The sequence below is a fragment of the Sciurus carolinensis genome, chromosome 11 (assembly GCF_902686445.1).
Source record: "Sciurus carolinensis chromosome 11, mSciCar1.2, whole genome shotgun sequence".
Lineage (NCBI taxonomy): Eukaryota > Metazoa > Chordata > Mammalia > Rodentia > Sciuridae > Sciurus > Sciurus carolinensis.
The window spans coordinates 56833399-56847444 of NC_062223.1; positions in this window are offsets into that span (position 1 = coordinate 56833399).

Consider the following 14046-nt stretch of genomic DNA (forward strand, 5'->3'; position numbering starts at 1 on the left):
TGTGGAAAAGATTTTCTCCCACTCTGTAGGCTCTCTTTTCACATTATTGATTATATCCTTTACTGAGAAAAAGCTTTTTAGTTTGAATTCATCCCACTTGCTTTTATTTCTAGCACTTTAGGAGTCTTGTTAAGGAAGTCCTAAGCCAACACAATGAAGATTTGGGCCTACCTTTTCTTCTATTTGGAGCAGGGTCTCTGGTCTAAATCCTAGGTCCTTGATCGATTTTGAGTTGAGTTCTGTGCAGGTTGAGAGACAGAGGTTTAATTTCATTTTACTACATATGGATTTCCAGTTATCCCAGCACCATTTGTTAAACAGGCTATCTTTTCTCCATTGTATGTTTTAGGCTCCTTTGTCTAGTATGAGGTAACTGTATTTATGTGGGTTTGACTCTGTGTCTTCTGTTCTGTACCATTGGTCTACCTGTCTATTTTGGTACCAATACCATATAATTTTTGTTACTATTGCTCTGTAGTATAGTTTAAGTTGTGGTATTGTGGTACCTTCTGTTTCACTCTTTCTGCTCAGGATTGCTTTGGCTATTCGAGATCTCTTATTCTTCCAGATGAATTCATGATTGTTTTATCTATTTCTATAAGGCATGTCATTGGGATTTTAATTGGAATTGCATTGATAGTATGGCCATTTTGACAATATTAATTCTACCTATTCAAGAACATGGGAGACCTTTCCATCTTCTAAGGTTTTCACTAATTTCTTTCTTAGTGTTCTGTAATTTTCAACGTAGAGGTCTTTCACCTCTTTTGTTAGATTAATTCCCAAGTATTTTATTATTTTTGAGGTTATTGTGAATGGTTTTCCTAATTTCTCTTTTTTATGCGTATTGATTTTATATCCTCCTACTTTGCTAAATTCATTTATTCTAGAAGTTTTCTGGTGGAGTTTTTTGGATTCTCTAACTATAGAATCATGTCATCAACAAATAGTGATAGCTTGAGTTCTTCTTTTCCTATTCGTATCCCTTTACTTTCTTTGGTCTGTCTGATTGCTTGGCTAGTGTTTCAAGAATGATGTTGAATAAAAGTGGTAAAAGAGGGCATCCCTGCCTTGTTCCAGTTTTTAGAGGGAATGTTTTCAGTTTTTCTTCATTTAGAATGTGTTGGCCTTGGGCTTAGCATAGATAGCCTTTACAATGTTGAGGTATCTTCCTACTATCCCTATATTTTCTAGTGTTTTGAGCATGAAGGGGTACTGTATTTTATCAAATTCTTTCTCAGCATCTATTGAAATAATCATATAATTCTTAACTTTAAGCCTATTGATGTGATGAATTACATTTATCGATTTCTGGATATTGAACCAACCGTGTATCCCTAGGATAAACCCCATTTGATCATGATGCACTATCTTTTTAATATGTTTTTGTATGTGATTTTCCAGAATTTTGTTAAGAATTTTTGTGAACTTTACACCAAAAATACAAAGAACCCAATCAGTAAATGGGCCAAGGAACTGGACAGACAATTTACAGAAGAAGCTATACAGGTGATTAACACATATATGAAAAAGTGTTCAACATCTCTAGTAATTACAGAAATGCAAATTAAAACAACCCTAAGATTTCATCTTACTTTAATTAGAATGGCCATTATCAAGAACACAAGCAATAATAGGCGTTGACATGGATGTGGGGGAAAAGGCACACTTGTACATTGCTGGTAGAATTGCAAATTGGTGCAGTCACTTTGGAAAGCAGTGTGGAGATTCCTCAGAAAACTCAGAATGGACCCACCTTTTGACACAGTTATCCCACTCCTTGGTTTATATCCAAAGGACTTAAAATCAGCATACTATAGTAATGCAGCCACATCAATGTTTATAGCAGCTCAATTCACAATAGCTAGATTGTGGAACCAATCTAGATGCCCTTCAGCAGATGAAGGATAAAGAAACTGTGGTATATACACACAATGGAATGTTATTCAGCCATAAAGAATAAAATTATGGCATTTGCAGGTACATGAATGAAACTGGAGTACATCATGCTAAGTGAAATAAGCCAATCCCAAAAAAACCAAAGGCTGAATGTTTTCCCTGATAAGTGGATGATGATACATAATGGGCATGGAGGACGGGGGATAAAAGAAGAATGAAGGAACTTTGGATTATGTAGAGGGAAATGAGAGTGGGGAGGGGTTGGGGTATGAAAGATGGTGGAATGAGACAGACATCATTACCCTATGTACATGTATGATTACACGAATGGTATGAGTCTACATTGTGTACAACCATAGAAATGAAAAGTTGTACCCCATTTGTGTACAATGAATCAAAATGCAGTCAGTAAAAATAAAAAATAAACAATAAAATACTACCCCAAAATGGTTTCTTGTGTAAGACAGTTAAGGTAAATTATTGATTTCTTTTTTAATTATTAATGTTAATAAAGTTACAGAAAAGATAACTTTTGACATATATATCTTCTTTCTTATTTATGATTTTATCCAGTTTTTTCAAAAAAAAATTTTCCTCCTTTCATGAGTCAGAGAATTCCTCAATACAGCATTTTTTTTTATTTTTTCATATATGTATATAGAATAATAATGTCTGTCTTATTCTACTGTCCTTCCCATCCCCACTGCTCCACCCCTCCCCTCACTTCCTTCTGAATAATGCAAAATGCCTTCATTCTTCCCTACCCACCCCACTATCTGCTTATCAGAGAAAACATTTGGCCTTTGGTTTTTGGGGTTTGGTTTATTTCACTTAACTGATATTCTCTAGTTCCATCCATTTATCTGTAAATGCCATAATTTCATTCTTCTTCAAGGCTAATATTCCATTGTGTATATGTACCATATTTTATTTATCCATTCATCTATTGAAGGGCATCTAGGTTGGTTCCATAGTTTAGCTATTGTGAATTGAACTGCTATAAACATTGATGTGGCTGCATTACTGATGTAGTATGCAGATTTTAAGTCCTTTGGGTATAAACCAAGGAGTGAGATAACTGTGTCAAATGGTGGTTCCATTCCAAGTTTTCTTAGGAATGTCCATACAAAGTGGTTGCACCAATCTGCAGTCCCACCAGCAATGTATGAGTGTACTTTTACCCCCATATCCTCACCAACACTTATTGTTGCTTGTATTCTTGATAATTGCCATTCTGACTGGAGTGAGATGAAATCTTAGCGTAGTTTTGATTTGCATTTCTCTAATTGCTAGAGATGCTGAACATTTTTTCATGTTTGTTGATTGATTGTCAACACATCATTTTTATCTTTTTAAAAAATTATGATCATTACTTGAATCACACACACCTGCAATTTCAGTAGGTTGGGAGGTTGAGATAGGAAGATCACAAGTTCAAGAATGGCCTCAGCAACTTAGCCTCAAAATAAAATATACAAAAGCCTGGGGATGTAGGTCACTGGTAAAACAACCCTGGGTTCAATCCCCAGTACAAAAAAAAAAAAAAAAAAAAAAAAAAAAAAATCATTAGAAGTAAACAGGACAGTTACAGGGTGAGAAAGTGAGTCTTCTTTTCTCCTTTTCAAAAGCCAACAATCCTTTTTTTTTTTTTTTTTCCTTTTAGTACTGGGAATTGAACCCAGGGGTGCTTAACTACTGAGCCACATCCCCAGTCCTTTTGATTTTTTATTTTGAGATAGGATCTCACTAAGTTACTTAGGGCCTGGAATTTACAATCTTCCTACCTCGCCTCCCGAGTTGCTGGGTTGCAAACATGTACCACCAAGCCCAGCAATCCAATCTTAAATATAAGAAAAGTGTATGACAAATAAATTTCTTTTCCTTTAAAATAAAATATAAAATACTAAAATTACAGCTGTTTTTGGTAAAATCTTGAAGTGTGAACATTGTTAAAAAAAATTAAACATCAGTGTTAAACAAGATCACAAAGTGTACTTCTTTTTTTCCACATGGACTCAAAGAAAACTTGGGGATTTCCTTTGCTGAGAAGAAGTTTTTAGCTTGAATCCATCCCATTTATTGACTCTTGATTTTACTACTTGAGTTTTAGGAGTTTTGTTAAGGAAGTCTTGTCCTAAGCAAACATAGTGAAGATTTGGGCCTACTTTTTCTTCTATTTGGTGCAGGGTCTCTGGTCTAATTCCTAGGTCCTTGATCCATTTTGACTTGAGTTTTGTGAAGGGTGAGAGATAGAAGTTTAATTTCATTTTTCTACATATGAATTTCCAGTTTTCCCAGCACTATTTGTTGAACAGGCTATCCTTTCTCCAATGAATGTTTATGGTGCCTTTGTCCTGTATGAGGTGACTGTATTTATGTGGGTTCGTCTCTGTGTCTTCTATTCTGTACCATTGGTCTACCTGTCTATTTTGGTGCCAATACCATGTCATTTTTGTTACTATTGCTCTGTAGTATAGTTTAAGGTCTGGTATTGTGATACCTCCTGCTTCACTTTTCTCACTAAGGATTGCTTTGGCTATTCTGGGTCTTTTATTTTTCCAAATGAATTTCATGATTGTTTTTTCTAGTTCTATGAAGAATATCATTGGGATTTTAATAGGAATTGCATTAAATCTGTATAACACTTTTGGTAGTATGCCATTTACATTGGTAAGATAATGGGCCATGAATGTTACAGCAAGTATAATTGAAGAAAACAAGTAGGAGCACCGAGAAAAAAAAGAGTTAACCTCTAAAAATGCACATAAATCTAATGTACATGTAAATCTTACAAAATTCTAGGAAACACAAGAACATGAGCACACATTCTATTAGCAGCTGTAGGTGGTGACATCATCACACATGTAACCTCTGGAAGGCCCTGTTGTACAAATGTGGAAGGGACTTAGAGACGACTCCCAGGGGTTCCCAGATACCACTTTGAGAACTGCTTATCTAAACATATACACTACTTTACTACATGGAAGGAAGCTATAGGCTAAATTCTAACCACTGCACCCCCAAATTTAACTGTGACCACACAGGTGCTTTCCATAGCTCTTTATTCTTCTCTTTCCTTCAGTAATCCCTTCTCCATCCTCCATCTTCCTTCTGTCCATCCTTCTCACTGGTACCTTTCCATCAGCACTTAAACATGGTCACATCTTCCCCTAACATACCCAGCCAACTCTCCCCTTCAGCTCACCTCTTGCCACTTAGAGATGTCTGCATCTCAGTCCAGACTCTTCACTCCCTGTTCTTCCCTGAAGTGCTAATGTCCCTCAAGTTTCTACCCTTAGCCTTGTTGCTACTTTCTTTATGAACTATGGGGGAGTTTCTCATCTCTGTTTTCAGGTAACATTTATACCATGGTCAATGCCAATCTGCCACAGAAAGATCTCTCTTCTCAGCTCCAGACCCAGATGAATGACAATCCTTGGAAATCTGTCCTTGGATGTCCCCAAAATTTACTAAATTTCAAATGCCCAGGAACAAATGTCATGTCTTCTAGTTGCAACAGCCCATTCAAACAAAGAAAGAGGAACTCTTTCCCTAACTCCATTTAGGAACTAACTAATGCCCCTTCTGACTCCACCCTCCTTCACACCATACAATCAATCAACCATTAAGACCTGTCACTGTATATGTGTCCTTCATAGACTTTCTGTTCTTTTTTCCAATCTCACCACCATCAAAAAGAAAAACTATGTTATTTTTTGGAAGAACGTGCTAGATGCCATCATGTGTATTTTTTATGCAGTATTTTCTTTAATTCACACTATGGCTGTTTTAGATTCCAGTTTGCAGATGTGCAAACAGACTCGGAGATCTTCCTGATTTTCCCTGGCTTCAGAATTCATCCCTTTTCATCAGCAATGAGAACATCATGGAAGACTTTGTGGAAAGTTCCAAAGCCTTAAAGGACAGTATGATTTTTATAAGTCAGGACAAATAAATCATATCTCATATTATTTCCAAAAAGACTAAAGAAAACAGGAAAGGATGTTGCTGGGATATATTTGTGGATGGTGATATTGTAGAGGCTTTTACTCAGAGACAATGGAAGATTGAAACAATTGACCCCTAAGCAAAACATTTCCAAAACGCCTGTTTCTTTAAATATAAAAGAATAACAACAAAGGCCATAATTATTGCATCATAGTTTTTTTTAGCATTTTTTTTTTTTTGTGTGTGTGTGGTTTTGGGGATTAAACCCAGGATCTTCCAACTGAGCTATATCCCCAGCACTTTTCAGCACTTTTGATGTTTTACTTTAGTTTGTATTTAACCTCCACTATAACCCTGCAAGAAGATATCAATATCTGTGTGTGATAGAATAGGAAACCAAAGATGAGTACCTTTCCCCAATTACTCAGAGATGAAATTTGAGCACATTCTCCTTTAACTAAGGGCAGGAAGCTGGAGTCACACAATCAAGCTTGGAAAGACAATATCAATTGAATTTAGAAATGGTTTTCTTGGCAACATAGGTCTGTAACTTTTATATTCTCCAAACAAAAACAAATGAACAAAAACATTTCCTCAACTTTAACTTGATGGTTTTACTTCTAAAGGGAAACAAAAGACTTTTGGTTGATGATACAAAAAGAAGCCCAACTAAATGCAACATGGTATCCCATCTATATCCTGTAACAGGAAAAAAGACACTTGGTAACAACTAAGGTCATGTGAATGAAGTATGGACTTGAGTTAATAATGCCACAATAGTGGTTTATCAGCTGTGACAATGTCCGACACTAACATAAGATGTTAATATTAAGGAAGCTGGGTGACGCATAGGGAACACTTTATGATATTTTTGCAGCTTTTCTGGACATCTAAAATTATCCCCAAATAAAGCATCTTGCCTAGGATCTGACTTCCTTAACAAGACCCCTAAAACACAAGAGCAAGAAGTTAAATCAAGAATCAATAAATGGGATGGACTCAAACTAAAAAGCTCCTTTTCAGCAAAAGAAAATATCAATAATGTAAACAGAGAGTCTACAGAATGGGAGAAAATCATTACCACATACACCTCATTTAAAGCATTAATATATGGAATATATAAAGAACTCAAAAAACTTAGCACCAAAAAAACAAATAACCCAATCAATAAATGGACTAAGGAACAGAACAGACACTTCACTGAAGACATATAATCCATCAACAAATGTATGAAAAATGTTCAACTTCTCTAGCAATTAGAGAAATGCAAAGCCAAACTACTCTAAGATTTCATCTCACTCCAGTCAGAATGGCAATTATCAAAAATACAAGCAACAATAAATGTTGGTGAGAATGTGGGGAAAAAGGTACTCTCATACATTGCTGATGAGAATATGGTGCAACCATGTTTCCATAATGGTGCAACCATTATGGAAAGCAGTGTGGAGATTCCTCAGAAAACTTGGAATGGAACCAGTTATCCCACTCCTCGGTCTATACCCAAAGGACTTAGAATCAACATACTACAGTGATGCAGCCACATCAATGTTTATTGCAGCTCGATTTGTAATAGCTAAACTATGGAACCAACCTAGGTGCCCTTCAACAGATGAATGGATAAAGAAAATGTGAAGAAAAAAAAATATATATATATATGATGGCATATTACTCAACTTTAAAGAAGAATGAAATTATGACGTTTGTTGGTAAATGGATGGAGTTAGAGAATATCATTCTAAGTGAAATAAGGCAAACCCAAAAAACCAAAGGCCAAATGTTTTCTCTGATATGCTGAAGCTAATTCACAATAAGCAGGGGCGGGGTGTGGGAGGAATAGAGTTACTTTACATTAGGTAGAGGGGCGTGAAGGGAGGGCAAGGGGTATGGGGGAAGGAAAGATAGTAGAGTGAAACAGACATTATTACCTCATGTGCCTGTGTCACTGCATGACCAATGTGATCCTGCAATATGTATAATCAGAAAAATGAGTGATTACATTCCATTTATGTATGATCTATCAAAATACATAAATGCATTCTACTATCATATACAACTAATTAGAACAAATTTTAAAAAATCAATTAAAAATGTAGGTTAAAAAAAAAAGAACTTAACATGGGGGAAAGAAATCCAAAAGTGTTTGCTTAGATGCTGTAAGGAGAAATATGACCAAGTCCTTTTATTGTTTAAAAGGCAAGAATACTAGAATAAGGTGCTTATTGAAGGGAGAGAAGTTTGGATTCACTCTGGGGCAATCCAACACAACAAAGGTGCCCTCCCCACCCACCCGCCCCGCCTGGGGGACTGCTGGTTCTATTATTCAACCAGCTCATTCCTGCTCCCCTCTCACGCCCCCACCATGGGGTAATGCCTCCTGGAATTTCTTTTGGCACAAACATCTTGTTTTAGGACTATGTTTGAACTGTGATTAAAAGGGGATTATTTACAGCACACAGCCATCCCCGTGTGAAAGGACAGGCCACCCCGACATTTTGCTAAACTTTTCTGTCAATACCACACCCCAGCAATCACTAACAAGCTGAGCAGAACCCATCACCGGGCAAGAGAGCTGTGTGTCGATTGTTCCAAGTAAAAAGTTTCATTTCAACCCACAGCTGCCACGGAACTCCTCATTCTCAAGTCAAAAGGGCGCATGGATAGGGTCTGATGCTGTCAGTAGTGCCGAGGTTTGTATTCCATGAAAACTATCCTTCTAAGTCCATAGTGACAGGAGAAAACGACCAGGAAAAACCAGTTATTATGACGAGACCTCAGACAGACTGGTTTACAGAGGCCCGTTGCACTTTTCTACATTTAGGAAAACAGGTCTTGCACGATTGGGTGAGCTAAATTGTCATGGATTTTCTTTACCTCCATAGTAAATAAACCCCTTACATTTGTTTAGGGGTTTAGAATTTTATCTTGCATTATGTCACTTGATTTTCACAATGTCATGAGACAATCAGGGCAGGTCTCATTATCCCCATGTTCCACACAAGCTCAGAAGGGTTGCTAGATTTCCCTGATGCAGCACAGCCTCTCTCAGCAGTGAGATGGTACTTGAACCAAGATTTTTAAACTTAAAGTCAGAGTTCTTTCATTTAAAAAGTATTTATTGAATGCCTGCTCTGTGTCTGGACATCTTATTGTTCCTGAGGATAGCATGGTACCTGAAATAAATAGAGGCCTTGCTCTGAGGAACCTTACAGCCCAGAGGGGAGGAAGGGAATAACCAAGTAAGTGAACAAATAAACACAGAACTACACATTATGAGAGGGGCTACCAGGGAAAATAAAGGTGCTGAGCTGGCCAGGGAAGGTCTCTTCGGGAAGGTGACATTCCAGCAGATATCTGAAGGAGCCTGTGGGCCACACACTGCACACAGGGTGTTCCAACCATTTAGTGCAGAATCTGCACAGAGGTGATGATATGGAAGGAGATGGAAGGCGTAAAGAGGGATGTTGTGGTTAAAGACAGCAATGGGCTGGGTCAAAATGAAGCCAAGGCCAAGAAGAAACCCCCGGGGACTTGGCAGGCCCATTAGCGGGCTTACATTTTATTCTATGTGGAACAGGAAAGAACAGAGAGCTTCAAGCATGGATCAGCATGACTTAATTTTGAAATGTTTTTAAAAATTCCTGGTGAACATTATGTGGCCAGGGATTGATGGATAACTAGCTCTTATCTCTAGGCCGCCATGGAAGCAGAATGACAGTAGGTGCCAGTTAGGAATTACGGTGTCTTGGACTGGGGTGACCGTGAGGGCGAAGAGAAGCTGCAGGACTGGAAGTAAAATCAACCAGTTGTAGAAGTGGAGGGAGAAAGAGACAGAGGAAGGTACTGTTTGATAAAAAAGCCAACCATAGAACTGTAAATGGAGGTAGGTATGAAAAAGAAGATGCTATTTGAAAAAAACTGTAGGATGCATACACTGAGATGAATGAATTTTAAATTTGTCATTTAAACTCCCAAATGATGATAGTTTACCAACGTTTGTACATCTCTCTCCTGCGTGAAGTATGGGGTTGGCAAGGCGCTCCAAATCCTTAGCATCTTCAAACTTCTCAGTCGCATATACAGCTTCTACTGTGTGGTCCTAAGTGGCTGCTCTGGCTCCGGCCATCACCCATCTAGAAAGGAGAAAGAAGAGGAGAAGAGTATATCCTTCTCTTTGAAGTTGCTGGTAGCATTTCTGCTTCTCAGTGGCAGGATGAGCAGAGCTGCAGGGAGGGAGATGTAAGCTACCTCTGGGGTTCAGTCACAGAAGAAGGGGAGAGTGGCTATTGGGGGTAACTCCAATTCCAGCCCCCACCTGTCCACTTATGCCTCTGTGGGGACCCAGTGGTGGCAGAGAGGAAAAGACATTGTGTTTCCTCTTATGGTTATGACTTGCTTCATTTGTTCATCCTGGGAATGTGTTTGTGTGCTGTTTGGACACTTTTGTTTGAAGACACAGAGGAAAGGAGAAGGAGGAGGGGAGGGGCTGCTTGTGCCGGGCTGGGTGGAGCAGAGGACAGCAGTGGAGGATGGAAAGGGGCCACTTAGAGACAGGAGGGTTCCAGGAGAGGGTGTCATCATGGAAGTCAAGGGGAAGGAACGCTTGGTAGGGCTGGGAGATACCAACTCTCCTGGTGTTTCTAAAATGGTCATCAAGGAAGAACAGAAACTACCTGATGAGATAAGAGAGTAGGGGTGAAAGGTGGGATACCTCTCCTCATCCAGTGCTAGTGTGGCCCATGCTTCTATAGCAAAACAGGTTTAAAAGAGAAAAGCCTAACAACAGTATTTAATGGAAGGTCTCTGTGACATGGCCGCCTTCCAGAATGAAGGACCACAGACTTTGGGGAAGCTGTCTGCTTCTACACTTAGGTTCCGTGAGGGGGCTGTAGTGATCAAATGGGATTGCTTGGTGTGATCTAATGGTAACAGGCTGAGGACGGAGACACTGCAAGGCCCATGGGTCCAGATTCTGCTAGGCCTCCGTACAGTGTTCCTTCCTGGGTACAGAGCAGGCCCTTCCAGAATGAGGGTCTTCCAGAGAGAAGGGAGAAAGGAGAAGGGAGTGTCCTGTCCAGATTTTATGGCTTCCTTGGCAGGACAGGAGTTCTAGTGACATAGAATTGAATAGAAAATTTCAGTGTGTATTCCATAAGCAATGTTTTATAAAATGTCTCAATTTTGTGTACTTGTGTGTGATGATGGGTACAGATGCATTTATGGGAGAGTGTGCTTGTGTGAGTGTGTGTGCTCACACATGCCAAGTGAGAAAGCCCGGGCATGTGTGCTGGGTGACTTTGTAAATGTATTTCCTATGGTGAGTCATGGTCAAGTGAATCTGAAATGGACAAGTAGGGGCAAGTTTTTCAAGCAGGTGGGTTCAAAGGAAGCAGAGCAATGCAGAAGCAGCTGAGCAGGCATGTGCTAAAGGAGGTGCTTAGATTTTGGGACATTTTTTTTTTTTTTTTTTGGCTTTTTTCCCCCAGTGTGCTAACATGGGCATGTTTGTGGGATGGTGAAAGATAAATCATAGAGAAACAGGTTTGCAGACTGGTGGGGCAGGTGAAGAGGGGAGAGGAAGGGAGTGACTGGGTAGTGTGGTCAGACTCCCAGCAGCATCCCATGAACACTGATGGTAGAGAGGGGTGCGTGTGCTTGCATGCCTGTGTGCACCTACACGTGCAAGTGGCAGATGGAAACAGGCTGGATGGAAAAAGATCTGGGGTGCACTCCCATCCCCTGCACCCAATGCCATGCAGACAGTCTCTGTAACAGGACAAGGAGTCACACAAAACTGTCATAAAGCAGGCAGGCAGGACAGGGCTGGAACGACAGCTAATTTCGAGTTAGGGGCAAGGGCAGAGTGACTTAGGTGGTGAATGGACCTCAGGGGGCATGGACCTTGGGGTGAACTCAGGAAGAGGCTCTGAATGGGCAATGAGTAAGAGAGCATGTGAGAATCATCAAGAACACAAGCGACAGTAAATGCTGGCGAAGTTGTGGGGAAAGGCACACTCATACACTGCTGGTGGGACTGCACACTGGTGCAACCATATGGAAAGCCGTGTGGAGATTCCTCAGGAAACTTGGAATGGAGCCACCATTTGATCCAGCTATCCCACTCCTCAGTCTATACCCAAAGGACTTAGAATCAACATACTACAGTGATGCAACCACATCAATGTTCATAGCAGCTCAATTCATGACAGCAAAACTATGGAACCAGCCTAGGTGCCCTTCAACAGATGAATGGATAAAGAAAATGTGGTATAATGTTGTATATATATACAATGGAATATTACTCAGTTTTAAATTAAATTATGAAGAAGAATTAATTATGGTATTTGTTGGTAAATGGATGGATGCTAAGTGAAATAAGCCAAACAAAAAAACGAAGGCCAAATGTTTTCTCTGATATACAGAAGTTAATTCACAATAAGTGTGGGGGGCGGGTGGTAGGGAAGAATGGAGTTACTTTATATTAGGCAGAGGGGAGTAAAGGGAACAGAAGGGATGGGGGGAAGGAATGAAGTAGAGTGAAACAGACATTATTACTTCATGTACATGTATGACTGCATGACTGATGTGATCCTGCAATATGTATAATCAGAAAAATAAGAGATTACACTCCATTTGTGTATGATCTATCGAAATGTATAAATGCATTCCACTCTCATGTACAACTAATTAGAACAAATTAAATTTTAAAAATTTAAAAAAAGAGCACGTGAGGAAGAGGGGAAGAAAGAAGAAATGCGTCATGGGAGAGAGGAGATGGGCAGCATTTTGGATTCCATTCTGGAGGTGGGGACTGGGTGGCAAAGCTGTACCTCTCTCAAGGTCAAGTTACAGATGGAATCATAACATTTCAATAACACAGTTAGGCACAGTGGCATACAATGTAATCCCAGCAACCTCAGAGGCTGAGGTAGGAGTACTGCAAGTTTGAGGCCAGCACCAGCAACTTAGTGAGGCCCTAAGCAGCTTAGCAAGACCCTGTCTCAAAATAAAAATAAAAAGAATTGGGGATGTGGCTCGGTGGTTAAGTGCCCCTGGGTCCAATCCCTGGTACCAAAAACAAACAAACAAAAACACTTACTGCATACTAAGTACTAGCCCACAAGTAATGCATTTATTTTCTAGTTATTCCACATAAAAACCCTATATGTTTATTTTACACTTACAGATAGGGAAACTGAGGCACATACAGGAAATTGAGGCACAAAATGTTAAGAAATTTTCTGAACGTCACACAATTAGTAGGTGGCAAAATGAAACTTTAAAACTAAGCAATCTAGCTCTAGCGACCAGGCTCTTAATTGTGACTAGACTATATCACCTCTGAGAGTTAGCTCCTTTATTGTAGGTAGCACATAGTAAATGCTCAATTAATGATTGAAGCATGCAGGGAAGGGCATTATTTGGAAAGGAAAAACAAAAGAAATCCCCTCACTCTGTTCTTCTTTTGTGCCTTAAACTTCTGCTCTGTGGCCTGAATTATACCCACAAGTCATTTGTGTTGAGCATCGACTATGTGCAAACCGTGTTACTGAAACTGATTAAGACACTGCCCATCAAAATATCTGTTAAGCAGATTCTCTTAAGGTTAAGAAGAGCAGCAAGACAGAGTTGGATCCAAATTTTTAAAAAATTTTTCAGACTAATTTTGAAGTTAAGATGTGTTGTCAAAGAGGCCATCATTACATGAGAAAAGAAGGTGGTAGATCTTGGTCAACATCTTAGCTCCACCAGGAGTTGCTGAACACACCTTGGCTCTGATGCTTCATTTTTCAGACTCCAGTGTCTCCATCATTAAAACAGCAGAATATTGGTAGGAGTCTGAGAGTGGGGAAAAGGGGTCAGATTGTTTTGCTGGCCCTGAATGACCATATTTTGATCCATCAATTAGCATTGGAAAAAAAGCACACACATTTTGGAACAGGAAGAAAAACTACCACAAACCACCTTGCCACCACAGGATGTATGTAAAGGCTGGTCGTCGACACCATAACGTCCTCATCAGGGGTCACACCTGAAAATGAGGTTCTCTGGTGTAGCTCAGCCTGCCTGCAAGTAGATGATTAAGGCTAATAAATGTGCAGGTTTATTTAGTGCTTTCTTAGAAGCACTCACCCGCAGCCCCTCACCTTTCAAGGTCACCTCTCGCTAGAGAAGAAGTAGCTTTTCATGTATATTCTTTGC